At 36.5% G+C, this 27,742-nt stretch overlaps 1 protein-coding gene across 5 annotated transcripts in view; it reads right to left on the minus strand.

Annotated features, from left to right (window-relative positions):
- The window catches only part of LOC138706004 (uncharacterized), an 843,117-nt gene that overhangs the window by 155,243 nt on the left and 660,132 nt on the right, over positions 1-27,742 (minus strand). The window lies entirely within an intron of this gene.

Raw genomic sequence — 27,742 nt, forward strand, 5'->3', positions numbered from 1 at the left:
TACAATTTGTGGCCGGGTAGCTCAGTTTTTGGAGCAATTGGCTACGGACTAGAAGGTCTCTGGTTTAATCCTGATTAGTGAAAGGATATTTTTTGTCGCCAAGACTCACATAACGGCCACGAGGTTCCCTTAGCTTCCCATAGGATTGAGTAGCCTACTGAGTCTTTCTCTGGAGCAAATAGGCGGCTGGAAGATGGTACCTACAACGTCACTTCATTCTATTGCCGAGGTAATGGAAGTACCTTCATGACGTGTAAGGACGATACCTTCTCCTTCATAATTTATTATTTGCACTAAAGTTACTACATCTCAATTTATTTTTGGTTATATTTAATCTGCGTTTTATAATACGGATATTAAATGATTTGTCTATGTAAAGGTTAATTTCTGATCCTACAGAATTTATGTGTTATGTTAACAATAGTTATTAGAGGAGAAAAATTCGCTCCGCCATCGGGAATCGAACCCGGGTTCTTAATTCTACGTACCAAGCGTTCTAACATATATGCCCAACATGGAGTAAGGCCACAAAGGGAAAAACACTAGAGGAGAGGGATTCGATCCGGTGCTGTGGATTGAACTCTGCGGAGCTCAGTGGTTAGAGAGCTTAGTACGTAGAACCAAGGACCTGGGTTCGACCCCCGGCGCCGGAGCGAATTTTTCTACTCGAATAACTATAAAATGATTTGTGCTTGTCATTTTGTTTTGGTCATTCGAAGCGACAAGGGTTACTGCTTCCTGCTATGCATAGAATTTTCAGAATTCCTTATCCTATTGGTACAATCTTGCTTAGGAAATATAACGCCTGTCCGTACCTCGACGCTGTTACAACCGTGAAAGTGACATTTTACTTCTCTGAGCATACTCTACAATTCTTAGGGGATCCAGGAAATAACGACCGTTCGCGCATACCCGCCGCGCAGCTGACTCCCCTTCCTTGTTTGAAGGTCAACTGGCTTCCTTAACATGTGTTCTCATAATGTTGTGAGTACTGGTTGCAACAAGTCGCCATTGTGCATTTTGTGTTACTTCAAAATGAACGACGTGATTGATAATCCCGCCGACTGTGAGGTGAGGAGTGTGATTCGATTTTTGAATGCCCGACATTTGAAACCTGCAGAAATTTACCGGCAATTGAAAGAAGTGTATGGTGATACTGTAATGAATGAAAAAAAATGTGAGAAAATGGTGAGAAATGTTCAACAATGGGCGAACAAATGTCCACGATGAAACTCGACCCGGACGCCCATCACTCATCACAGAAGACCTGAAGACTAAAGTGAACGACAGAATCTTGCAAGACAGGCGCACATCACTCGACGAATTGCATATTGCCTTTCCTGACATTTCTCGTTCTTTGCTTGGTGAAATTGTGTCGCAACATCTTGGCTACCACAAAATCTGTCCACGATGGGTTCCACGGCAACTGAGTAACCAACACAAAACTCAGAGAATGGCCTCAGCATTGACATTCTTGATGCGATATCACACAGATGTAGACGCCTTTCTTGATCAAATTGTGACTGGTGATGAGACCTGGGTGTCTCACAACACCCCAGAGACCAAGCGCCAATCACGTCAGTGGCATCATCCCTCATCACCCAAGAAACCGAGAAAATTCAAACAGACTCTCTCAACACAAAAAGTCATGGCTACTGTCTTTTGGGATCGCAAAGGTGTTCTTTTGCTGGATTTCATGCCAAAAGGCACTACGATCAATGCAAATCGTTATTGTGAGACTTTACGAAAACTACGGCGAGCCATCCAAAACAAGAGGCGAGGAATGCTTTCGAGAGGAGTTGTGCTTCTTCACGACAACGCCCCCCCGCACACTGCTGCTTCAACTCGAGAATTGCTGGATTAATTCGGTTGGGAAATCTTTGATCATCCGCCCTATAGTCCAGACCTTGCTCCTAGCGATTTTCACCTTTTCACTAAGCTGAAAGACTTTCTGGGTGGTACGCGTTTTGGAAGTGATGAAGAGTTGAATAAGACAGTGAACACCTGGCTTAATGAACTGGCGGCAGAGGAGTATAACACGGGAATTCTAAAGCTAGTGAACAGATACGACAAATGTTTAAATGTAGGTGGTGATTATGTAGAGAAGTAAAGGAAGCTTCAGTTATGTAACAGACTTTGTTTTTTTCAAATAAATATTTTTTTTATTATTACAACAAAACTGTCGTTATTTCCTGGATCCCCCTCGTATTTCTTGCCCAGTATTTCCTCCTACTTCTTCCAAGCTGTAAAATGTAATAGTCGAAACCCATTTTGAACAGAACATCACGGATGAGAACTTAACCTGTAATGCCTTTTCCGAGCTTTAAATTTAATTACTGTAGGCTACTATAAATGGTAATTTCTGAAAATACGAGTATATTTATATAGAAATGAGATGTTTATAATTAACTGCTATTTGAAGATCTTTAGAAAAATGACTCTGATGTACACGATCTTGGCTTTCGCGCAACGTAAGTCATTGTACATAGGTTGCGTATACGGAGGTCGACTATGCACTCAGAATTTTAAATAGGCACCATTACAATGTCTATAGGTATGTTTTCAAGAGTTTTTTTAATACGTTTTCGTTATATTAGGATTTGCATATTTTAAAAGGATGGTCTCTGTTACGGTGTTTTTTTCTGAGAATTGGTAACTGTTCTTTACAAGTAGGGAGAAAACTCATAAACGTAAGGAACAGAATGAGTGACAGTTCCATTTTCAAGAATGTCTCAGGATATGAGACATAAGAACAACAGGGATTGGATCTCCATAATTTTTCTTTTCAGTAAGCCTTCATTCTTTATGACAATATACCGGATATGTTGAATTTCATGTCAGAAAAGTTGGCGAAATATAAAGTACGCAGATTGTTGTTTTTATTTTCAGCTGAAAGCTGCCTACACGTTATCTACAGCAAAAAAGTCTTATATTATTGCACAACGGCTAATAATTATAAGACAAGTCATGACTTTTTTGGTATAGGCCTACTATTGTAAGAGAAATGTATAGGTCACTCAAAAGTCAGGAAAGATAATTTATTTTCACAGAAATTCTGTTTTGAATTATTTCACTCTTGTTATGGAAATTAAGTAAATTCAACCTATTCTTGAGTCAGATAATACACATTATGTTTTATTGCAGATTAATATCAGAAAATAATGGTTTTCTCTACAAATTCTAATTGACGTTATTCATTATTAGACATACTATGAATTTAATGGAGATTGTTTCTGCGCACTGAAGATTCAGAACTCTGTGTATTGAGGTATGGACCCTGCAATTTGTCGTCATTGTGGAAGCTTGTGAAAAATTCCGCAGAATTTTTTTTCTGAATACTATTCATTCTTTACAAGAAAGGCTAGTAACGATAGGGGAGAAAATGTCAATATTCTCTAAGTATTTTGGCTTATGCCTGAATAAACTCAACTTTTTTTAAACAAAACTACATTACTATTTTTCTATCAACTTACTTCTTAAAAAAGTTGGAAGACTTTAAGATGTTCGTGATTTTAAATACTCCCATAGGCCATAAAACAATAACTTAGGCTTATCGATTGACGATTTTCCATATCTCTCGAGGGTTTTATTTAATACTTTTTCAACACACACTAGACGGACACACGATAAAATCAGCGTGAACATCATAATGGAAATGGACAGACATTTAGACTAAATGTAAGAGTCGTTAAACCAAAATTCCTTGCCATAGTCATAGCATACACTGCTGTAGGATGATTGGACGATACTATATAAAGAATTACTCCTTGCTACAAGTGCATAAGTATGAATACACTCGTATAGAGTGGCTCAACGTAGCAAATTACGCCTGGCTATAGATATTCCTTCTTGGGTCGTTATGGGGCGTATTGCTGCATGAACTTCTGCTAGCCCGTTCATTGCAATTGACGATTATTGCACACTGTAACATTGCCAACTACATAGCACGCCGGATGTTATGTCGTTACTTGGTCTTTCCACAACAGAGTTGAGAGCAAACTGCAAGAATATCACGCAAAACAGCATCGTTAAAAGTGAGAAGAAATACAAAATTTCCATATCACAAGCGCGGCAATACCCCTAACAACTATATACAACCCTCTTAGATCTAACAGCCAAAGTTCCCTTGGTAACCACACCCATCTGTATCAATTTGTGAATATTATTTTCGATCATCCTGTGTAAGGACGTCATTCGATTTCTACGAACGTAAACAATCGGAAAGAGTTCGAATCCAGATACTTTCCAAAGCAAAGAAACTATTGGAAACAGCTGATACAAAAGCATGGAAGAATCTGTTCTTTGTCTTAATCAAAAACGATCCTGAAATAAACAAACCCACTTGAGAACTTGAGACGACTAATGTGCATAATCCAAAGGATATATGTTAATCTACATTAAATAGAAAATAAGGATTAAAAATACCTCTTTTACACGCCATGAAGGTGCTTGGGGACATTGAAATAGAGCTCCATGTTTTCATGACCTCGGTACTAGAATGAGATGTGTGGTCGGCACCACGCTCCGGGAAAGACCCGATATTCAATTTCACATGAGGCCGAGAGAACCTCAAGGCCGTTCTGGAAGTTTTGGCAACGAGAAAAATTCCCGCATCATCGGGGATTGAACCCGATATCTTCTAATCCGTAGCCAGTTGCACATTAAATGATACCGTGTTAAATATATTTTGTCAATCATATTACTATTAGTATTGGGGGAGGATCATTAGGAAACTCAAGGACAACACAGAAGGTTTGGAATTTAACTGGTTGCATCTGCTTGTCCATACGGATGACGTGAGTATGTTAGGAGAAAATCCACAAACGATTAGGGAAAACACGGGAATTTTACTTGAAGCAAGTAAAGAGATAGGTTTGGAAGTAAATTCCGAAAATACAAAGTAGGCTATATGTCTCGTGACTAGAACATAGTACGAAATGGAAATATAACAATCGGAAATGTATCCTTTGAAAAGATGGAAAAGTTTAAATATTTTGGAACAACAGTAATAAATATAAATGACACTCGAGAGGAAATTAAACGCAGAATAAATATGGGAAATGCGTGTTATTATTCGATTAAGAAACTTTTGTCATCCAATCTGCTCTCAAAAAAGCTGGAAGTTAGAATTTGTAAAACAGTTACATTACCGGTTGTTCTATATGGTTGTGAAACTCAAACTCTCACTGTGATAGATGAACAGAGGTTAAGGATGTTTGAGAATAAGGTGCTTAGAAAAATATTTGGGACTAAGAGGGATGAAGTTACAGGAGAATGGAGAAAGTTGCACAACGTAGAACTACATGCATTGTATTTCTCACTTGACACAATTAAGAATATTAAATCCAGACGTTTGAAATGGGTAGGGCATGTAACACATATAGGCGAATCCAGAAAAGCATATAGTGTTAGTTGGAAAGCCGGAGGGAAAAAGACCTTTGAAGAGGCCGAGACGTAGATGGGAAGATAATATAAAATGCATTAGAGAGAGGTGGGATATGATGTTAGAGATTGAATTAATCTTACTCAGGATAGGGACCGATGGCAGGCTTATGTGAGAGTGGCAATGAACCTGCAGTCTGACCCCTGGCATACAAATTGCTATATTTGATACAACAAATAATTATAATTATAATTATTCCTATTGTAGCCTTACTCATTTGATTGTTTATTTTATCTGATTGTTTTAATCCAACACTGTGTATGGTGCTATGACTCATAACCACTCTTTGCTTTAAAATGAGAATGCATGGTTTAAATTACTTATATGTTTTATCATTGTACTACTTTCACCTGTGTTCAATTGTATTTGTCAGCTAACTATATCACCTGAAAATGACATATGAAAAGTCGAAAATATTCGTGATACTTAATATAATATTTTAATTGATGTAACAGAATTTATTTCTGCTTTCACACTTAGATAAGTGACTGACTAAAAATTGTACAAAACTATTTTATATTACAATATAGTAATAGGCTACGGGGACTTCTGGTCGGACACTCTCCATTTTCTTCGTCGGGAAGTGTTACTGAGTATTGACGAGAAAGTTTTTTTTTTTAGAAGTAAACCATTTTCCCGATCAGAATATCAGCTGCCAAAATTGCTTTCCGTAAATCAATAGAAAACTGACTAACCCTATTCCCTTATCATTCCACCAGTTGCTTTTAGAACGCCTCTTTATTTGCATTTTCTTTTAGTTTAAATACTTTCCATGTTTTGCTGTGTTTATATGCTGAACCTTGAAATATATATTTTAATTCTCACATTTTTCCACAGGCTTCAGAAGTAGTACTCTACCATCTGTTGATGTTGAGTCACTTGCAAATTGAGTTTGTGAACTTTTTAATCGACTCTTTGAATAAGTTGGTTTAACAGTCGACATAGTTAAACAGCACTATCATAATTAAAATTTACGAAGGACTGACTACACGTCTGTTCTCAACACGCATACGCATCTCTGTACTGTAATTCGGAACACAATCATGATAATTATGTGACTGTTCTATCTCATCAGATCCCCGTCACGCGTCACAACATATAAAGAGACAGAACTCAGAGCCCAAACACGTGATGTTCGAGTGTGGTAGTCTAGCACGGGGATTCATATAGTACCTTACATATTCTATCTACCACACAGCTACCTATTTGTTTTCGTTCACGTGATGAGCTGACGATGTTTTGGTAAAAAGGATTTAGATGAAAAAAAAATGTTTTTCTCCTCGTCTTAATAGGCTCCAGAGTCTTTCTATCTTTCACTCGGTCTTCTAGTCAAACTCTTTCCGTCCCCTGGGATGTTATCTTATGCCTCGTGCACAATCCTGTTTTATGTCATAATGGGATATAGCCTATGATGATTCCATTCTATTCTTCTAACAGCTATCACCTCGATATACAGCTGTCTTATTATTTCTTCATTTCTTATTTTATCTCTCCAAGATTTAAGTAAAATTTTTCTCTGAATGTTAATTTCATTTGTTTCTAAAACCTGTTTAGTTCTGTCAGTATTAGCTCGTCTCAGAAGCATAGGTCAAAATTTGGCGTATCACTGCTTTATAAATTTTATATTTAGCATCCTTATTTAAGTACTACTTATTTTTCCATATTTGTTATTCATACAACGAGCTATTCTTGATGTTTTATTAGCCTGATATACAGAGTGATTCACGTATTCACGAGGATTTACCGTCCCTTATGGAGCTTATTTCCGCAGACATTCTGACCAAAAAATGTCACATAACATGTGTCCTAATGCGTATATTTTCAGAGCTACACTAATTTGAAGTTGTTAGTAAAATACCTTTTTTCTTTAGTTTTAAGGGTAAAAAAATATTACAAATAGAAAATGAACTATTCGGAAGTGTCATTTTTTTAATTGACTTGTGTTCTGAAGCTAAAAATGTATTGTTAATTGTTTTGTACAGATTTTGTTTTTCAATTTTTTACTAAAAATTACATCATTCTTACGCACTTATCACAAAAATTGTTACAAATCATGCGACTTTAGGAACTTTATTATTTACAATTTAATTATGCATCCCAATGTACAGTCTTAAAGAATTTGAAAGAGTGGCGTGATTTGTAGCAATTGTTGTGATAATTGCGTAAGAAATGTAATTTTGTAGTTAAAAATTAAAAAAAAATTCTGTACGAAGCAACTATGGAATTCACAACACATTTCTAGCTTCAGAATATTAGCTAATTAAAGAAATGATACTTCTGAATAGTTCATTCTTTATCTGTAATATTCCATTACCTTTAAAACTCAAGAATAATGGTATTTTACAAACAACTTCAAATTAGTGTAATTCTGAAAATATTAAGATTAGGACAAATGTTTATATAGCATTTTTTGCTCAGAATGTCTTGGGGGAATAAGCTCCGTAAGGGACGGTAAATCCTCTTGAATCAGCCTGTATAACTTCATTTTGCAGTGATTCCCAACCAATTATCTCTTTTAAATGTAAATCTTATAAATATACCGTGCAGACATTAAAGCATTAAAATTTTGATGAATTTATAAAACTAGCGAAAATATTCAGTTACAAGCAGCGTAAAATCATATTCAACAAACTAAAAAACTGATCATTAGTATAAATAGTAGACCTACATAAGAATATAGTTACACAGGAAGTGGAAAGTGTCGTTAGAAAGTATAGATTCCATCTCATCAAGCCATTTATTGTAAACAAAACTTTACAAGCAGAGCTTTAGCAATAACGTAGCTATACGTTCGTTATTTAACGACACTGCACCAACTACTAGGTTAGTTAGCGTCGATGGAATTGGTGTTAACGAGGTGGTATCTGCAAGACGAGTCCGAGAATTTTCCATGGGATTACCTAACATTAGCCTTACAGTTGGGAAACTCAGAAAAAACCCAACCAGGTAATCAGCCCAAGGTCGGGGTTGGGGACAACTGGCCACAGAAAATTGGCCACAGAGGCAACTCGCCACATAATTGAAATTCGTATCAAATACAATTAGCCACACATTAAAATTCAAGGCAATACCCAAATTCGCAACAATTTATAATATATTTCTATGGTAACACAAGACAAATCCAGAAGTTGTAAACTACTTCGGTACTATGGCGGAAGAAATTCGCTTGACAAAATCAGAAAGAGGCCCCGACAAATTAATATATCTTGGCTACATATACACGAGACTTAGAGAAAATAAGAATGGAGTTGTTTGGCGCTGTGACATGCGTGGCGGGTGTAATGCAACAGTCACGTTATCAGAAGATGGAAGCAGTGTCGTCAAAGAACCGTCTGAACACAAGAATCATTCTGCAGACTGGGGAAGGATTAAGGCAAAGGAATGTGTAGAGAACATGAAGGCAAGGGCGGGGACTACCCAAGAACCAACGTCTGTCATTATTCAAAATGAGTTACAGCGTATTGCAAGCGAAGCCAATGTGAATCTACCGAAGAAACCATCTATTAAAAAACTGTGCGCCGTGCCAGGAAGCTGCACCAAGGAATATTGACGAACTGAACGTTATAGTCGACAGATACACTAAGACCTTACAAGGAGAAAGGTGGTTGTTGTATTTTGAACCGGAGGACAACGTGAAAGTTATCATATTTGCCACTAATTCACATTTAAATAAATTGTTACGGTCCCATTTTTGGATAATGGACGGTGTGGCAAATTGTCTATTTGTGGCAAATTGTCTATCTGTGGCAAATTGTCTATCTGTGGCGAATTGTCCCTATTACCAATTTTCTGTGGCCAATTGTCCCAGTTACCAATTTTCTGTGGCCAATTGTCCGGAACTGCAAGCTCGTACCGCATGAGCTACGCCGGTGACTGGTTACTACTGTTAATATCAGCTCCAGTGACGAATATGAAGAAAGCTCTCTAATGAGTGTCGAATAACTACAGAAATCTAAAGCTACTGTTATTAAAATTATTCCATTAATTGATTGTATTGGTACTTATATAAAAGACGATTTTAGTCGATTATTTAACGACGCTATTTCATCTAAGTACTAGGTTATTTAGAATCGATGAAATTGGTGATAGTGAGATGATATTTGTCTAGATGAGGCCGAGGATTTCCCATGAATTGCCTGACGTTCGCCTTACAGTTCGGAAAGTTCTCGGAAACAATCCAACTAGGTATCAGCCCAAGCGGAAATCGAACCCGAGCCCGAGAGCAGCTCCGGATTAGCAGGCAAGCCGCTTGAGCTACGCCGATGACTACATATTGAAATCTGAGGCAAACTGTATATGACAAGTTGCTGAGAAAACGTACTAAGTATATGTACACAATGTAACGTAAAGGACATGCATATTTCTGTCAACCATTCGCCTCGGGTAGTTCCATTAGTTACAGGGAAATTCATCACACATTTGTTTACGTCAGAAATGTTCTTGGATGAGACAAACAACAGTGGAGACCGCACGCTATTACACAATGGAAAGGAAGTAGACAAAGAAAGAAGTATTACAATAAAATTAAGTGAAAAAAAGAGGCAAGTAAGAATGTAGTAGTAAACAGAGGTACATTAAGTATTGCTTGGGTATAACAGGTTCATTACAAATATACGTAAGTGTTCTGCCCAAGGATAGGTCTTTCACTGCAAACCCAGAATTTTCCAATCTTTTCTACTTTCTGCCCTTCTCTTAGTCTCCTCATATGATCCACTTTCTTAATGTCGTCTATCATTTGATATCTTCTTCTGCCCCGAACTCTTCTCCCGTTCACCATTCCTTCCAATGCATCCTTCAGTAGGCAGTTTATCCTCAGCCAGTGACCTAACAAATTCCTTTTTATCTTTCTGATCAGTTTCAGTATCATTCTTTCTTCATCCACTCTTTCCAATACAGCTTCGTTTCTTATTCTGTCTGTCCATTTCACACGCTCCATTCTTCTCCATATACACATTTCAAATGCTTCTATTCGTTTCTTTTCACTTCGTCGTAATGTTCATGTTTCTGCCCCATACAATGCCACACTCCACACAAAGCACTTCACTAGTCTCTTCGTTATTTCTTTTTTCAGAGATCCTTCTTCTATTAAAAGCTTCCTTCGCCATTGCTATTCTCCTTTTGACTTCCTGGTAGCAGCTCATGTTACTGCTTATAGTACATCGCAAATATTTGAAGCTGTCCACTTGGTCTACTACTTCATTTAGAATTAGCAACTTTACCTTCTTTATTTTTCTTCCGACAACCATGCATTTATCTTCATCCCATATTTCTCACAGCTGTCATTTTGCTCCAGTAGCATATTCCTTAGTATCGTCTCCTCTTCTACTAACAACGCCATATCATCAGCAAATCTTATGCACTTTGTTCTTCTTCCTCCTACTTTCACTCCTACTATGTTTTCAAACAGTTCTTACAAAATCCTGCAAGTAGATGTTGAATAGGATAGATTATAAAGGACATCCTTGCTGTACTCTTCTCCCTATTTCATTTCCTTCAGACATTTCTTCTCCTATCCTGACTTTGACTCGTTGTTTCATATAAAGATTACTGAACAGGCTCTTGTCTTTCCAATCCATACCTATTTTCTTCAGGATGTCCATCAGTTTGTTCCAATACATTCTGTCAAACGTCTTTTCATCAATAAGGGACATTTTAAATGTTAAATTTCGTAGTTGGATTACTATCCATAAATAATAAACCTCTCCTCGCTGTCAAGGACGGGCAATTCCATACGAGGTGGTAAAAGAGATGATGATGATGATGATGATACAGAGTATTTGTGAAATTATGGGAGAGGAAAGGTGGGTCTTCCAAAGAGACCTTTCAGTTGTTGATCTGAAATTATATTTGAGGTATAGTATTACTTGTAGTATATAAAATATATTATTATTACCAACCTCTAAACAAAATACGAAAATGGAACTTCTGCACGGTTTCAAGCGTAATGGAATAACAATTGCTCATTTGTTTGCAAGCGTAATATAAAGATAAAATGGCACACAATAATTATGTAACGTTCATTGGCTACTTGATTGAAAAAGCAGATTACTGGAATAAAAAGAGATTAAATTCAAAACGCGTAATAATAAAATTACCAGATGTTCGAGCAATCTGTTATCTTATTTTATATTTAAATTAAATATAATTTCAGTTTATCTAAAAAACGATCAGTACAATTTGTGTTCAATTTCAATAACATGACATCTGTATTTTATTACATACAGATATAGTGTATAATATCTGTTTGTCCAACTCTGTGAACGTTTAGCACGTCTGGCCGTGAAATTAGCTGGCCTAGGTCTAAATCCTTGTTGGGACAAGTTATCTGGTTGAGAATTTTTCCGGGGTTTTCCCTCAACCCATTACGAGCAAATGTTAGATACCTTTCGGCGCTGGATCCAGGACTCATCTCGCTAGCATTATCACCTTCATCTCACTCAGTTGATAACCTAAGCAGTTGATAAGGCGTCGTAAACTAACCAATTAAAGAATAATGTTTCATAATTCTCATCAAGAATTGGTTTCGGTAATGCTGTGAGGGTTCTGAACCAACACTAAACATGCACAAGTACCAAAACTCCCTACAATGAAACGAACTGTCAGGGTTCAAATTCTGTAAGTTGGTTGAGGTTTTCCCTCAACCAATTGAAGCAGAATTGCTTGGTAACTTTCGAGCGTTGGCCAAAACTTATTTTACCATCATAATTACACTTACCCTCTTTCATCATCATCATCATCATCATCATTATCATCATCATCATCATCTCCGTTTCTTCTCTATATTTTGGGCTTGCTCCGATCTAGAATCGTCTGCGAGCTGGCACCGAAATTGAACTCCTGGGTATGTGGCCATTAGTTTGATGATGTTGATGCTATGTACTGTATGGTAGCTCGTGGAAACGGGGTTGAGGGACCGCGGTAATGCTCACGAGGAAAAGTAAAGAGATTCTGTAGGTTGTAGGGGAGTTCGGAGGCGGCCCGCAGGGATATCTGTAGCTCAGGAGGCCTTAAGGTATGCACACCATTCCACTCCGGGTAGTAAAATGGGTCCATCCAAGCGGCCTACGTGCGAGGGCAGTTCTAACCCGTGCCCCTCCCCTCAAGGGTATAGAAAACGCGGTTAGCATGGTGGAAGGGTAACTCTTATAACAGCACCAGACAAAAGCAAGACAAAGAATGGAACTAAGTTCGTAATGGAATACGAATCCGAATACGTTGTCGTTATAGGCGGTCTAGTGATTACCACACTTAACACTGCAAGGGCGATGGATTTTAAGGGCGTTTAAACTCCTTAGCATGGCTTTGTAGGGAAGAAAAGTTAAAGTGAGTGTCCCGCATCAAAGTTTACGCCACAGAGAAGAGCTCTACTGATGATAAGAGATCTAGACAAAATTTTTCGGTGACTTCTTGGGCACAACATATAAGCAATTCTGAAGTAGCACAAACCAGTGACCTACAACATCCTCCACTCGGTAATCTGCTCGTATCTATAATCCATGCAACGTTAGACCGCCCTTAACGGGGTGGCATTCGTGAATCCGACGCTGACAACTGGGTCATCCTGCCTCAGCCTTGACAGAACTCGGTTCGAGTCCGGGTCATGGTCAGGCCCGACGCTTGTGGCGGACATGGTCACAATTGGGGTATTTCTCAGGATTCCCCTCCTCCACACATTAGACATCAATTTATACTCCGTAACATTCCCTGATGCTGACTGGAGATGCACAGATGGTCTGGTTTAGGGTTGAGCGGGGTTGCCTATTTGGAACCTGGATACCCAACGAATCTTATTATACTGTTAGTGAGCGAGTTTGGGTTGGAAATGTACCCAGCTAGAGGTAAGCGTAATAGTTCTCATACAGACGTAGCACAGGAGTTCGCTTTTCCCCTTCAGAATGACGATGATGATGATGATAATAATAACAATAATAATAATAATAATAATAATAATAATAATAATAATAATAATAATAATATCTTTCAGCCGCCATGCATTCTATCATCCCTATGATACCGTACTACAGACAAAATATGAGATGCTGTGGGCAACAAAAGAATGATGGAGAAATGCCAAATACATACATTTTTAGGCAAGGATTTTAATTTCCAGTTTTATTATTTTATTATATTTCAGACTTGTTTGTTTTATCATAGTGAAATTACACTTTGGTTACAGATATTACTTTCAGATTTATGCCCTAATTTGGTCTAGTAACCATTTCATCCTGATTTAACTTCTGTAAATTTTGCTCTAGTTTCCCGAAGCGTGTATTTGTCATTTTCCATCGCAACTCGAAAAGTTTTATTATTACTGTTTCATGTCTGTGTAAATTATGTTGACAAATGACGTGTAATAATGTAATTGGTTTAAAATTTAGAGTTATATATAATAATAGATCTTCAGAAAATTAGAACATAAAATGAAAATTGTTAAAATATACTGATAACTGTGGACGGAATTATGTATATATTTCTAGACGGTATATTACTATAGCTGTCACTTTTGCTCATAATTAAAATAAATGGCGAGAGATTTTGAAATAAGGAATGTTGCTTTACAGTAGAGTTATTTATCAATAACTAAAAATTACAATATTATTTTACATTTATGACTTTAGGCAATAAACACAAAAAATTAAGCTCCAGGTATATGCAATCCGTTAGTAGTTATTTCTGTAACTAGTACGTGAAACGTATCTATAGCGGACGAGTATAGATGTTTATGAACGAGGCGTAAACCGAGTTTCACATACTTGTTACATACACTATTTTTTTGGTATTCAGTCCGTAAAGTGGTTTCTAAAACTAGTAATAAACTAAAATTTATATATTCCGAAGAGATATAGTGTAATCAAGATGTATAAAATTTAATCTCATTTTCAATATTTATTCCTATTGGCCTTCCTTTTATTAGAATGTATTTCCTATATTAAATTTACATCGCTGGCCACTTGAATAATGTGTTGTCGTGGTTACACAAATTCAATTCGTAAAGTGTTGCATGAGGACTTTATAGGATTGATTCCTATTTTACGGACTGTATCCGTCTCTAAAGGAACTATTTTACTGATACCAAAATACTGTAGTACATTATGCAACGAGCCTATAATGGTAGTAATTAAGACCAGAGTATGTTGATGAAACTCGCTTGCGCTCGTTTCATAATTTTCATACGAGCGTCTTAATTACCATTATAGTCAAGTTTCATACGACTTTTTATGCTCGACCATATTTCTAACTTCAAATTATTCATAAGTATTCATGTTATTCTTATCTGACTGAGGAGCGGAACTGACCTTGTGCAGTACCTCGTAAATTGTGAGATGTGCGCAGACGCGAAAGTATTGATTTTTTTCCGAGAAACAAATGTCGACATTGACCTTGATATAATCTAGAGAGTAACATAAACATTAATCTTGATATAACCTTGAAATTGAATTAGACATTGAAAAACGAGGTGACACATTGAATTTATTTGAATATTATTTACAATTAACGCTAATTAATATAGTAACAGAACTAGTTGTCTTTCGATTGCATATCCGAGAATAATCGATACTTGCGCTTTCATATTGCTACAATGGTATTTTCTGATTGGTGGAACACCTGAACTTTAACGAATAGGTGTACTTTAATGAGGTCTATTAAAGGGCTGCTACCAGGTGTATCATTACTACATTTCGGCATGGTCGAGCATAAAATATATTTGTTTATAATTTATTATCTGTCTATAAAATATTTTAACATCCCTAGCAAAGCTTACCTTAATGCCCATAACTTTAAGAAATTTTCGACTACACTAAATGGGTATAAAGGATGCTTCGCATAACTTCGGTGAAGCTCTAGGAAACATTCAAACACACGACCTGATTTACACGCAGTATTTTAATATAGTTTTCATTAACCCTTATATTTCTAGCAGTTGAGTACTTTCTTTTCCAGGAATGAAACGCAGCCACTTTGAAACTGAAGTGCGCCGTGATATGCTAACATGATCCGGGATCGTAATAATTACAGGAGAATGGACTCAGTTCCTAGAATTATACCCTTGTTCATGGTATGAACGCTGTGTCGTGAGATACATAGCAGCTGCAAGATTGTTTTTGTGTAGTAAAATAGGCCTATTACAAAAAACTGCTAACCCCGTAAGCAATGCATTCAGTAATAGCGAGGGCGCAAAAGAGTGGATATACTATATTTTTAAAATGGACGCATCATTAGCGGAAATAGATGAAGCGGAAGTGAACTAGATATTTTTTTAAGAAGTTCACTTCCTCTATAATTTTCATTTTATCATTTTCCCCGTTATCGTGTATAATCATTAAAGATAGGAATTTACCAACAGAGACTACAAGGTTAGGTATGCATAGAGTGTTCGTTTTTTAAGTAGGTTATTTTACGACGCTTTATCGACATCTTAGGTTATTTAGCGTATGAATGAGATGAAGGTGATAATGCCGGTGAAATGAGTCCGGGGTCCAGCCCCGAAAGTTACGCAGCATTTGCTCGTATTGTGTTGAAGGAAAACCCCGGAAAAACCTCAACCAAGTAACTTGCCCCGACCGGAAATCGAACCTGGTTTCGCAGCCAGACGTGCTAACCGTTACTCCACAGGTGTGGACTACTGCGTGTTCAGTTCATAGTGTGTCATGGCTCGCTGAATGCCGTCATGTGGCTAGCCGATGAGCCTAGAGAATTCAATCTTCCTACACTTCCGCAAAGGCGTATTATCTATGTGCCAGAAAAGTTGCCTGGCAAGTACGGCGTTCATTCTGAAGAGTACTTACCGATACGTACGGTATTGCCGGTAGTGGCAGGAATGTGAACTGTTTGGAAACACGTACTGTGATGAGTTTTTTTTTCTTTATGGGGAGAGGGTTAAGACGATTACTTAACGTATTTGTTGACATTAATTTCGACTGTCAACATGGACACGGAGCATTTGATTTGTGTTGTGGAATGTTGCCGTTACCGATGATAACAAATACCCTGCGTACGATTTGCCCGCGTAAAATACAGTTCGAAAGAGATTATGGTAGCACACAGACCGCACAGACCGTCATCTGTTGCTACGACGTTCAAGTTATACCGTACACGTTCTCAAGTTCAGATTGAACGCCTTAAATAATAGGCAACTTCTCTGACATAAAAGCTGAAACTCGCTTCAAATCTCTGACTCACAACAGTGACGTCATGACACACTTTGAAATGAACATCCAGTAGTGTGTTCGTTGTTGAAAGAGAGAGTGGGCGTAGCTAGCAATGAAGGTGCATGGGTATTTGTTAGGGAACTCTGCCGTGGTATAAGCAGAGTGAGGTTTTAGTTTTATGTGGTTAACCAATCAACGAATCACAGTGAAATGTAAACAGGCCAATTGCCGGGGCACAACGCTGAACCCTACGCACGAGAAGCATATCCCCATTCAATTGCTGTGATACAAAACACATTTCAGTTGTACCCTGGGCATACCTCAGGCTTCACGTCATTCATGACGTAACGGCAGTCTAAGCACAACTAACCTAATATCCTCATGTTGTGATATAAATTCCTACCTTTAATAATCATCTCATAATTCCCAACAGTTTTTGTAGTTTAAAAGGAGTGTTAAATAGGCCTATCTCTAATACTACACAACCGACAAATGTCGCCCGCCTTGTTTTTGGATTAAATTAAGGGACAATGGATTCATAAGGGTTATTATCATTCTTAATACGGCTTCTTTCGAAAGGGAAATCAAGCTAGGAGACCCTTGTCGTGCATTCATGCCACGCTAAAACACAGTTTGTAAGTAAGAGATTTTCAGACCATTTCTGCCCACGTCGAAGCTTATTTCAGCTAGTCATCGCCCTCACTGGCATTCAATCACCGGGAAATTAATTTCTCATTACAGGTGCTTCCATCTCGGAAATGAAATTCTTCACCCTCCCGGGAGCGTCTTCGTCTACCATATCCGTAGACGTGAGCAACGAATCAACGAACTAACCAACACAGTGATTGCTTTGTCTATTTTGTTTTACGGTAGCGATCAGTATTCCCTTCACTGCTAAGTTCATAATGAGAGTTCGCGGAGAATTAGTTATCTAAATTAATTTTTAGTCTCTCGATTGCACAATTGAGAATTATTTTGCATTATAAGATGTCAGCAGTTTACGTAAATAGCCACGTTTTCATAGTACGCATGCGACATCCCTTTGTTGCTAGTTACCGTCGTAGTTTGCATGGCTGACTTAACAATAACCAACCAGTTGTGTCTTTCTGGATACTCGCTCTGCGTTGTCGCATTTGGTTTATTCATTAACCAAATGAAAGATGAAAATGATTGCATATTATTATTATTATTATTATTATTATTATTATTATTATTATTATTATTATTATTATTATTATTATTATTATTTTATTATTAGAGACAGGAAGCTTTTTAGTAATAAAACTCCTTAAAATAATTTCAAGGGAAAAATTCTTCCGGGACCGGATATCGATTATTCATCAGATATTCAAGTCTGCTTCACAGGGAGCTTTACCTGAAAACTAGACTTGCATAATGTATACGTAACTGTAGGTAGGTTAACAGAAAACCACAATTTCAAATCACGCAGAGTTCGTGTGCACTCGATGTGGGTCTCTGGCGTCTCGTCAGCCCACTCGAGTTGTGTGGATATAAGCGGAAATATTGAGACGGTGTCGGGTGGAATTCCTGGGGAGCTTAGTCGGTAGAGCGCTGGTACGTTCAACCAGAGGCCCCGGGATCGATATCCGGCCACGGAACAATTTTTCCCTTGAAATTATTCAAGACTGCTTCACAGGGAGCTTTTACCTGAAAACTAGACTTGCACTCCTTAAAATAGTTAGAAAAAAGACACTTTAAAAGCTAAAATAGGAAAGAAATCCGTTTTTATTACATTATTTTCATACAATGAATAGAAATTAAAAAGTAGAAACTGACTTCTAAGCCATGCTGCAAAAAATGTTCAAACTGGTATGGCAATGCCAGAGGACACTGAATCTTCTCTGCTCCTGATACCGATACTGTGTTGAGTACAAGGACATGCGGGGTTCAGAGGTACAGTAACGACATTGTCGATAGATTGGCGAGGGAGGGCTCGGCACATATCTTTATGGGGCCGGACCTGTCTTTGGAATGACTTCACGAAGGGCCATATGGGAAATCACGCAATGAGTTAGAGGTGTAGTGGGTATATTAACAGGACACAACACTCTGCAAGGATGGGACTGACTACAGATTCCACGTGCGAAAGGGAAGTTGAATCTACTGTAATGTAACTGTGAGCCTTTATCCACAATCAGATACAGTATTACATCCTCATGAGCTTGGATAGGCTGGGACCAGAGGATATAAGGAAAGCAGACCCAAGACCCTTCAAGGAGACTTTGCGACTTGGACAATCTTTTCAGTTACTTATAGCATAATAGGCCCACTTAAATGACCTACGTGCACGGGAAGGAAAGGGCTCTATCCATTTCAATTAATGCATTCAAACCATGCTTAAATACAGAGGACGTCATTTTAAGCATGACTCGGGGCGGATTTGTTAGCTACCACAGACTATTATGGAATTGCAATTGGACACCTCTGAAAATTGGTGATATGATATCTGTAGGTTGCTAACTCGTCTCGACGCAAGAAGTTTATCTTGTAGTACCGGGAATTTTTCCAGCGTGCCAGCAAGTGTCATCGTTTATTGACCGTATTCGTCTGGCACAGACGCACTATCGAACACATTTTAAAGAAGCAGTGTTTTGGATGATCATATTCACTTGACACCATCGAAGCTCTTATACCTTACCCTGAAACCATAATAGTTTTATATCATGAAATGTATACTGTTGATGGAATGCAATTTGTAATGTTGAAAGAACAAGTATTCAGCCAACGCAAGAGATCGAACCTGCGTTTACAGAATGATAGGCCGGTGCTTTTGTACTATACTGCCGGAGAAGTTGAGTTACTATTAGCACTCGACCTTTTGTTGGCCTTATATTGAAAGAGTTATACTGTTATGTTTACCTAGCGAATCAAGTAGAGCCGTACTTTGATGACAATTAGCTAGGAAAGTAACTAACCGGAAATTTCCTGTAGTCTTTTATAAGGCTCTAATGTCAGAGTTTGTGCCTGCGATAGTAATAGCATATTCGCTTTTCGTTCACAGATAAAGGGATTTTCTTTCCTTCCTCCCCTTCCTTCTTCCTTTCCTTATTCATATTTATTCTCTTATTCCTTCCCTTATTCCTTTTTCTCCTTATTTCTTTCCTTCCTATTCCCTTTTTATTCTCTCTTCCCTTCTTTATTCCTTTCTCCATTTCTTCCTTCTTTTATCTTTCTTCCCTTTTTTCTCTTCTTCCTTATCTCTTCCATTCATCAATCCTTCCCTTCTCTCTTCCTTTATTCCTTATTTTGTACCTTCTTCTCTTAACATTTCCCTTCTTTCTTCCTTACTCCTTTTGTTCCTTCTTTTCTCTTCCTTCCTTTCTTGCTTCCATTCATCCCTTCTTCCCTACTTTTTTCCATTCAGCCCTTCTTCCTTCTCTTCTTTCTTCCCTTTTTCCTTCTTCTCTTCTCTTCTTACTGCACCTTCTTTCTTCAATTCTTCTTTCTTTCTTCCCTTTCTTTATTACCGTCTTTCTTCTTTCTTATCTTCTTTTTCCCTTCTTTATCTCTTTCTTCCCTTCTTCCTTCTTTCTTCCCTTCTTTCTTCCTTCTTTTATCTTTCTTCCCTTTTTCTTCTTCCATTCATCAATCCCTCCCTTCTCTCTTCCCTTCTTCCTTCTTTCTTCCCTTCTTTCTTACCTTCTTCCTCCTTTCTTTCTTTCTTTCTTTCTTTCTTTCTTTCTTTCTTTCCTTCTCCCTTCTTTCTTCCATTCTTCTTTCTTTTTCCCTTCTTTTCTTCTTTCTTCTTTCTGCCCTTCTTTTTATTTCCTGTCTGCCTTTCTTCTTTTCTTCTTTCTTCTTTCCTTTCTTCCTTTTCTTTCTTTCTTTTTCTTTCTTCTTTCTTTCTTTTCCTTTCTTTCTGTCTCTTTCTTATTAAACAGACAAAGAAAGGTTATGCTTTTATTAAAATCGATTTTGATTATATTGTTTCTGGCGGAAGTGAATCATACAGAATGAAATATATCAAAATCAGATTATACAGCACTCTAAGGTTGCCGAGTTACTGGCAGCGATAGTTACTATATTTCGCATTTTTAATTGAAGTACCATAGTTATTACTTGCCTGGTTTAAATTTTCCTCATGCAAGAATGTTGAATAATATTTTGAAAATATTTTGTCGCGAGCTGCTATGTTAGCTACATATTTCAAATTCAAATTCAATTTTTAAATTTATTAGTTTAATATATTAGATTTTCACTACAGTAAACATTGCAGCCCGAAAGAGCAGAAGTTGTATAAAATATTTTACAAAATTCATTCAGTACAATTAAGCATTAATATAGAGTAACATATGGACAGCAGGTAATAATATATACAATTAATATCGAAATCAAAAAGGTGCATGTATAATTATTAAACTTCGATTTTAAACTCAATTAGCTTAAGAAAAGACAAAACGATTAAATAATCTAATTTGTTTCCTAAATCTATGTGTGTTAAGTGTATTTAGTTCAGGATTAGCTCTAATTAATTCACTATATATTCAGGATCCAAAATTTCTGCTGTGTTTTAATCCAGTAGTTGTGTGGCATTTGGGGGTGTTCAGAAAGAAACTGTAATTTTGTCTCGTAGAGTATTCATGAGATTAAAATTTTAAATTTATTTTGATATTTGTGGAAGTAAATGAGCATTATTTGTTTATAAATTTGTCCAGTATAGATCAGTAATCTCCACATAAAACCTATGTATGTAAGATCCTCTGTAATGTATCAGACCGAAATTTAGATATCTACAGTAATAAAAATAATGACTCTTGTAGTCTAAGTATAACTTAGTAAGCATGCCAGCATGTTGCCGTAGAGTTGAAAGAGAAGCTCTGGAGGAAGAAAACTGCAGATAGAATAGAATGGGTTAATTGCATACACAAGCAAAAGAGTGAATACGTTCATTAAATTCTCATTACAGCGCTGGTTTATATTGATCTGTTCCATTGTTATATGTGTTGTTTATTTTTGTGTGAATGTTAAGTTAGCTTACACAAGTTATGTTTTATCGATGTACAAGATCGTAAATAATTAAAATAACTCATTGGCTGGATTTAGAATTCATATAAAAACAAGCATGTTTCTTTTTGTGATGTAACTTGCATCTTTTATATTTGTAGGTTAGGTTGGTTATTTTATGACGCTTTATCAACATTTTAAGTTATTTAGCGTCTGAATGAGATGAATGTGATAATGCCGGTGAAATGAGTCCAGGGTCCAACACCGATAGTTACCAGCATTTGCTCATATTTGGTTGAGGGAAAACCCCTTTTATATTTGTATCTGTTGGCATTTTGTTGTATTTAGTTAGGAATATTCCTCAATTATTCTTCTTTTCCTGATAATTTTCACTGATGTTTGTGGATGAGAAGTTCAATGTTGGAAGTTACTTGATAAAATATTATCAGTAATTTAGTTAATTATGTCAAAATAAGTCATTATAGCATAACTACCAGTGTTTGTATTTATTTTACATCGTAAAATACGGAAATTTGTACAGTATAATTTAAATTATTAAATACAAAATGTTGTACGTATTTATATAATAAATATTACTGCATTTACGGTAAAACAAAACGTACTGTACTTGGTGGTAAGCTTTCAGTTAATAGGCTTGAGATCATGAAATACTATATGTACCCATTAATAACTTAAAATGTATATGTGCATACTACTACTTACTGGCTTTTAAGGAACCCGGAGGTTCATTGCCGCCCTCACATAAGCCCGCCATTGGTCCCTATCCTGAGCAAGATTAATCCATTCTCTATCATCTTATCCCACCTCCCTCAAATCCATTTTAATAATACAATGTTCTATTTACCTCTGATTGAGGTTCTGGCTGATATGTACGTCTATTATCAGGCAGTACAAATCACTTGATGATATGTGTCAGAGGAAGAACAATTGTTTGTATGCATCTCAAGTCTGATTAGTGTAATATGTTACTAGTCAGCGATGTATGCAATGGAGGGCGAAAGGAACTGGCCACCCTATCCCATTATCTCCTGGCTTAGTTGTCTCATGAGTGATACCTTAATGGTGTCACAAAGAATAAAGGCCAGTGTTTGGTCACCAAGTGTATAAAACAGGTTAGCTGCGCTGGAGTGTATACATAGCTCGGAATAGTCAGCGGAGTAGATATAATAGAAAAAGATCACGAATGGTAATATAGTTAGTTGTAGATTATAATTCTGATTGAAACTGTTTTTTACTGTATAAGAAATTGAAGTATACAACTTCTATATAGACACACAACCCATCCCACCCCACCTGACTCGATTACAATTAGTAAAAGTTTGTATGTTTTGGTGGACAAGAATCATGCCAATACACACATCGATGTATCAAGAAATTTCCCGAAGTAGAAACATTGCTTATCCGAAAAGAGAACATTTTCGTTTGAAAATTTTAAAATGTACATAGTCATTTCTTGTAGGCTTAACGTGTTAATAAAATTTTTGAGAGTTTCTTAAACAAATTAAATGCAAAAAGTTATTGTATTCTTATTTAATAATCATATGAAAGGTTTACCATAATTAAAAAAAAAGTGTATATCTCGAAATCGGGATTCCGCCTACTCCCTGAGCTATCGCAGATTCTTGGCAGAATATAAAAGAAGATTAGTATAACTAGGAAGGTAGTAGAAAATTTTAGTTGTTATAATAATTCAACTTTCGTGTGTCGTATAATTTGGACTTTTATAACTAGTTTTGATTCAAAGCAGCTTCAGAATGGTGTTTGTGAGTAGTGTTATATATCTTCTCTTGTCCTGTTCTTTTTCACGCTTTTTTTGTGTTTGGTCAACCACAACCCTTACATCAGAAAGGACAGAACGGTGCAAAAGAAAAATATTTAAAAATATACGAAAACAGCTTTTTCTAAGTTGCCGTTGATAGTGTAATGCAGGGCTGTAAAAGCGCCTGTATTACGTGCTTATACAAAAAGCCATACAAATTCAATAAAGTTCACTTTTTAGCAAGATAAAGTACAATGATCGCTCTTAAGGAAATGTTGTGCTGGTTTTTGAGAGCACGCAGTGCAGGCACTTTGACATCCCTGGTATAATAACTGCCATGATTACCTCCGGACCAAATTTGACGGGTATAAATTCGACCTAGACAAGTGTAAATTTTACTAATTAAACGACTAGGCTTTGGACAATGAAGCACAAGACTTCGAAACTAGTCAAGCAAGGTAAATTCTAAATATTAACACAGTAAATAAATTAGAAATTTAATCAGTGATATGTAAGTGTTGAAAGTGTATGTAGAAAAATGGAAATTTTAGATGAAAGATTCAAAAACACAGGTGCCTCCGGAACAGAAGTAAAACTGAATATCATATACTGTTCGTGAGGTAAACGACAATATTAAAAATGTTTATGTAAAATACTTAATGTATGTTCTTTTGACGTTCACATATCACAGTGAGATGCAGAAATATCTGGCTCTTAAAATCTCCCTCTGATATGAATACCTGTCATTGCCTACAAAAAGGAAAAATGGGAAACTTTATTAGTCAGTCATTACCCTATTACCACGGGTAATTGTGTTTCAAAGGTGTACCTTAAAAAATAAAATTTAACTCCAGAATCAGGAAATGTTAGTTCATCTACGTAGTCTTGAAAACCAAACGAAAAATTTTGTTCACCAACTATAATAATACAATTAGAGAGGTCAAAACTCATTCCAATTTTACTGAATCGAAACAGAAATTAATCGATTCATTCATTCATAGTGTTCTGTCCAAGGGCAGGCCTTTCACTGCAAACCCAGCTTTCTCCAATCTTTCCTATTTTTTCCTTCCTCTTTGTCTCCGGATATGATCCATATATCTTAATGTCGTCTATCATCTGATATCTTCTTCTGCTGCCAGCTTTTTTTCCGTTCACTATTATTTCCAGTGCATCCTTCAGTAGACAATTTTTTCTCAGCCAGTAACCCAACCAATTCCTTTTCCTATTCCTGATCAATTTCAGTATCATTCTTTCTTCATCCATGCTTTCCAACACTGCCTAATTTCTTATTCTGCCTATCCACTTCACATGTTCCATTCTCCTCCATATCTACATTTCAAACGCTTCTACAGTAGTCGCTTCTTTTCGCTTCGTCGTAATGTCCATGTTTCTGCCCCATACAATGCCGTACTCCATATAAAACGCTTCAGTAGTTTGTTCCTTAGTTCTTTTTCCATAGGTCGTAAAAGACGCTCCTTTTTCTATTAAAAGCTTCCTTGGCCATTGCTATCCTTTTGGCTTCCTGGCAGCAGTTCATGTTACTGCTTATAGTATACCCAGAGTAATTAATCGATTGAACACTCTAATTTATCAAGTGAACTGACAATATCATTACAAAGATTGAAGACTATGACCTATTGACTGTACAACAGTACAATGCTTGCAAATTAAGATATGTTTTCTAAATTTTGAACTATTACTGCGTACACTATATCTTTTCGAAACTGCTTCCACGTCCCATCATCGGAAAACTTACTCGTAATTAACAAGCACTCAAGTCCAAAATAACATAGAAATTTTAAGGACGTACTCTGTAGTTAGAAATCGATTTTCGGCGATGTTTAAATTTCAGATTTGATACTTAGGTATGTCCTCCGTAACGTACAGAAGAATTTGATTAAATTAGAATTGTAAGTATATCAAACATACCTGGCCACCGACGTAGCTCAGGCGACAGGCGCGTGTGCCTGCCGATCCGGAGTTGCGCTCGGGCGTGGGTTCGATTCCCGCTTGGGTTGATTACTTGGGTGGGTTGTTTTCCGAGGTTTTCGCCAGCTGTAAGACGAATGTCAGGTAATCTCATGGAGAATCCTCGGCCTCATCTCGCCAAATATAATTTCGCTATCACCAATTACACAGACGCTAAATAACCTACAAGTTGATTGAGCGTGATTAAATAACCGAAATAGAAATACATACCTATAAGAGCCGTTGGAAGTTTAAATTAGATATTCCGAATTTTTATTTTGAAAGATTTATAGCTAATTCGGTTTATTTAGGTAAACGATTTAGACTACCAGTTTTACAGAAACGTAAATAATAATAGAATTAGAATTTATTAAATAAGAAAAGCTAGTATTTAAAATCAAAATTAAATATTATATCCATTGCTTAGTTACAATAGGTAATCCTTGTTTTGTAATTGTTTTATTAAATTTTATTGTATTTTTGTTATACTGTACTGAACTTTAATACAATAGTAATATGCGTTACAAGAGCGGTATGTTGAAGTTTTCATGTTCGAGGAAAAGTTTTAAAAAACGAAACGTAGTTGAGCTTTTTTAATTTCCGAGAATTGAAAGAAAACATACCGCTCGTGTATCATACATTATTTTGTGCGAAAATCGTTTATTACATACCTGAAAGAGGAATTTATAATTAGTTGCAATGAAATCTCCATCTTTGTTTCTGTTCTATGACGGCAAATTTGTAAAACAAAAATATCTAACTTCAACATTGTTGCTTTAAAATGTTTTCTGTGTTTACTATACTCCAGCAGGCCGTGATATACGTCTGACTTTTTTTTTCCCCCAGTCCATAAATGCGAACTTAAAACAAACGATAAGGTTATGTAATGATTTATTTTTCATTTTAATATTTTAACAATATTATTTATATAACATATTGCAGTAATAACATCGGCATCTGGAATCTTGTTGATTTTTTCACGGCTTCCTTAATGTTACTTGCATCACGAATCCAGTAACTTTAGTGGAGTTGTCGAGTTTACTTAATTTTTGCAAATATTTAAAAACAATAATTAACAGTGCAATTTAGGCGAAATTGCAGTGGTAAGTTTCCACTTTATAATTATTACTATATTGAACGTCTCTAAAAATAATATGTTAGAAGCAGTAAAATTAATATGTCACTTAAGCGGTAAGAAGAGGGAAATTGTTATGTGTGTTAGGTTGGGAATACTGAATGTGGAATTTTAGACTTACTGCGGATTGGTTTTGTGCGAAAACCAAGCAAATACGCACTATCTCGCAAAAAATTATTTATAGGAACTCCCCCGAACACGAGCTTGCTCAGACGATTGTGCACTGTGTTTATTCGGTGTATTAATTTCGTACTGCAGTGTGTAGAAATAAATATAAAAATAAATGTAAAATATATACAAAATTATTTGAAACTGTTTCTCGCCTTCATTACACAACATATCTAACGATAATACTTATAATATTTCTGTTAATATTAATTTCAACAAATAGATATCAAACTTGGAGACAACAATTAAAACTTAAATTGAAACCTGGATAGCTCAGTAGGTAGAGCGTTCGTGCGCTATACGAAAGGTCCCGGGATCGAAACCCGATCCCGAAACAATTTTTCCCTTAAAATTATTCAAGTCTGCTTCACAGAGAGTCATACCTGAAAGCAGATTTGCATAATAAATTGCAACCGTTCGTCACAGATATTTAAAACTTCTGTATTATGTTTGACGTTCCTTAGAATCTAAAATCCTGAAAATCTCTAGAATTTTGGAAACTGCAGAGTTTCCCCTTCAGAGAGCCCCTCATCGTACCATACACACAGATGTGCCTCAAGAGCAGGATTCCCAACCGTTTATAACTCCTACACTAAAAGGAAAATGTACAGCACCTATTTTCGACTACTTTCTGCACCAGGAAGAATCATTGATTTTTTTGACGTAACTGATGGCTTGTCACTACACGGATCGAGATTAGACTCAAAGCAGGAATATATATTATGATGTAACAAAGCGGCTTGAAGCAGGTTTTGTCAGAGTACTTCGTAATTCATAAAATTATATCTTTACGTCACAACAAAAATAATGATATGAAGGCGACAGATTAGAATTGTATGGAATAAGTCTTGATGTCTGAAATTTACTCCATGAGGCAAATTCTTAGATCTTACGATGAAAGCAGATGGCTTAAAGAGCTGTGTATTCCAAATTATGCAGCACGCATACCAGACATTGTTTAAAAAGAAAGAAAAATGCTATGTATGAATGTCAGGGGGAAATGGAAAAGACTACATATTTCATTACAGAACAGGATTAGCCGCATAGAGTTAATAAAGATGTAAGAACGTGCGCTTAACAGCTGAAATGCAAATAAAGGCATTACGTCACACTGGTTACGGGTAGCAAGGACA

The sequence above is a fragment of the Periplaneta americana genome, chromosome 9 (genome assembly GCF_040183065.1).
Source record: "Periplaneta americana isolate PAMFEO1 chromosome 9, P.americana_PAMFEO1_priV1, whole genome shotgun sequence".
In the NCBI taxonomy this organism is placed as follows: Eukaryota; Metazoa; Arthropoda; class Insecta; order Blattodea; family Blattidae; genus Periplaneta; species Periplaneta americana.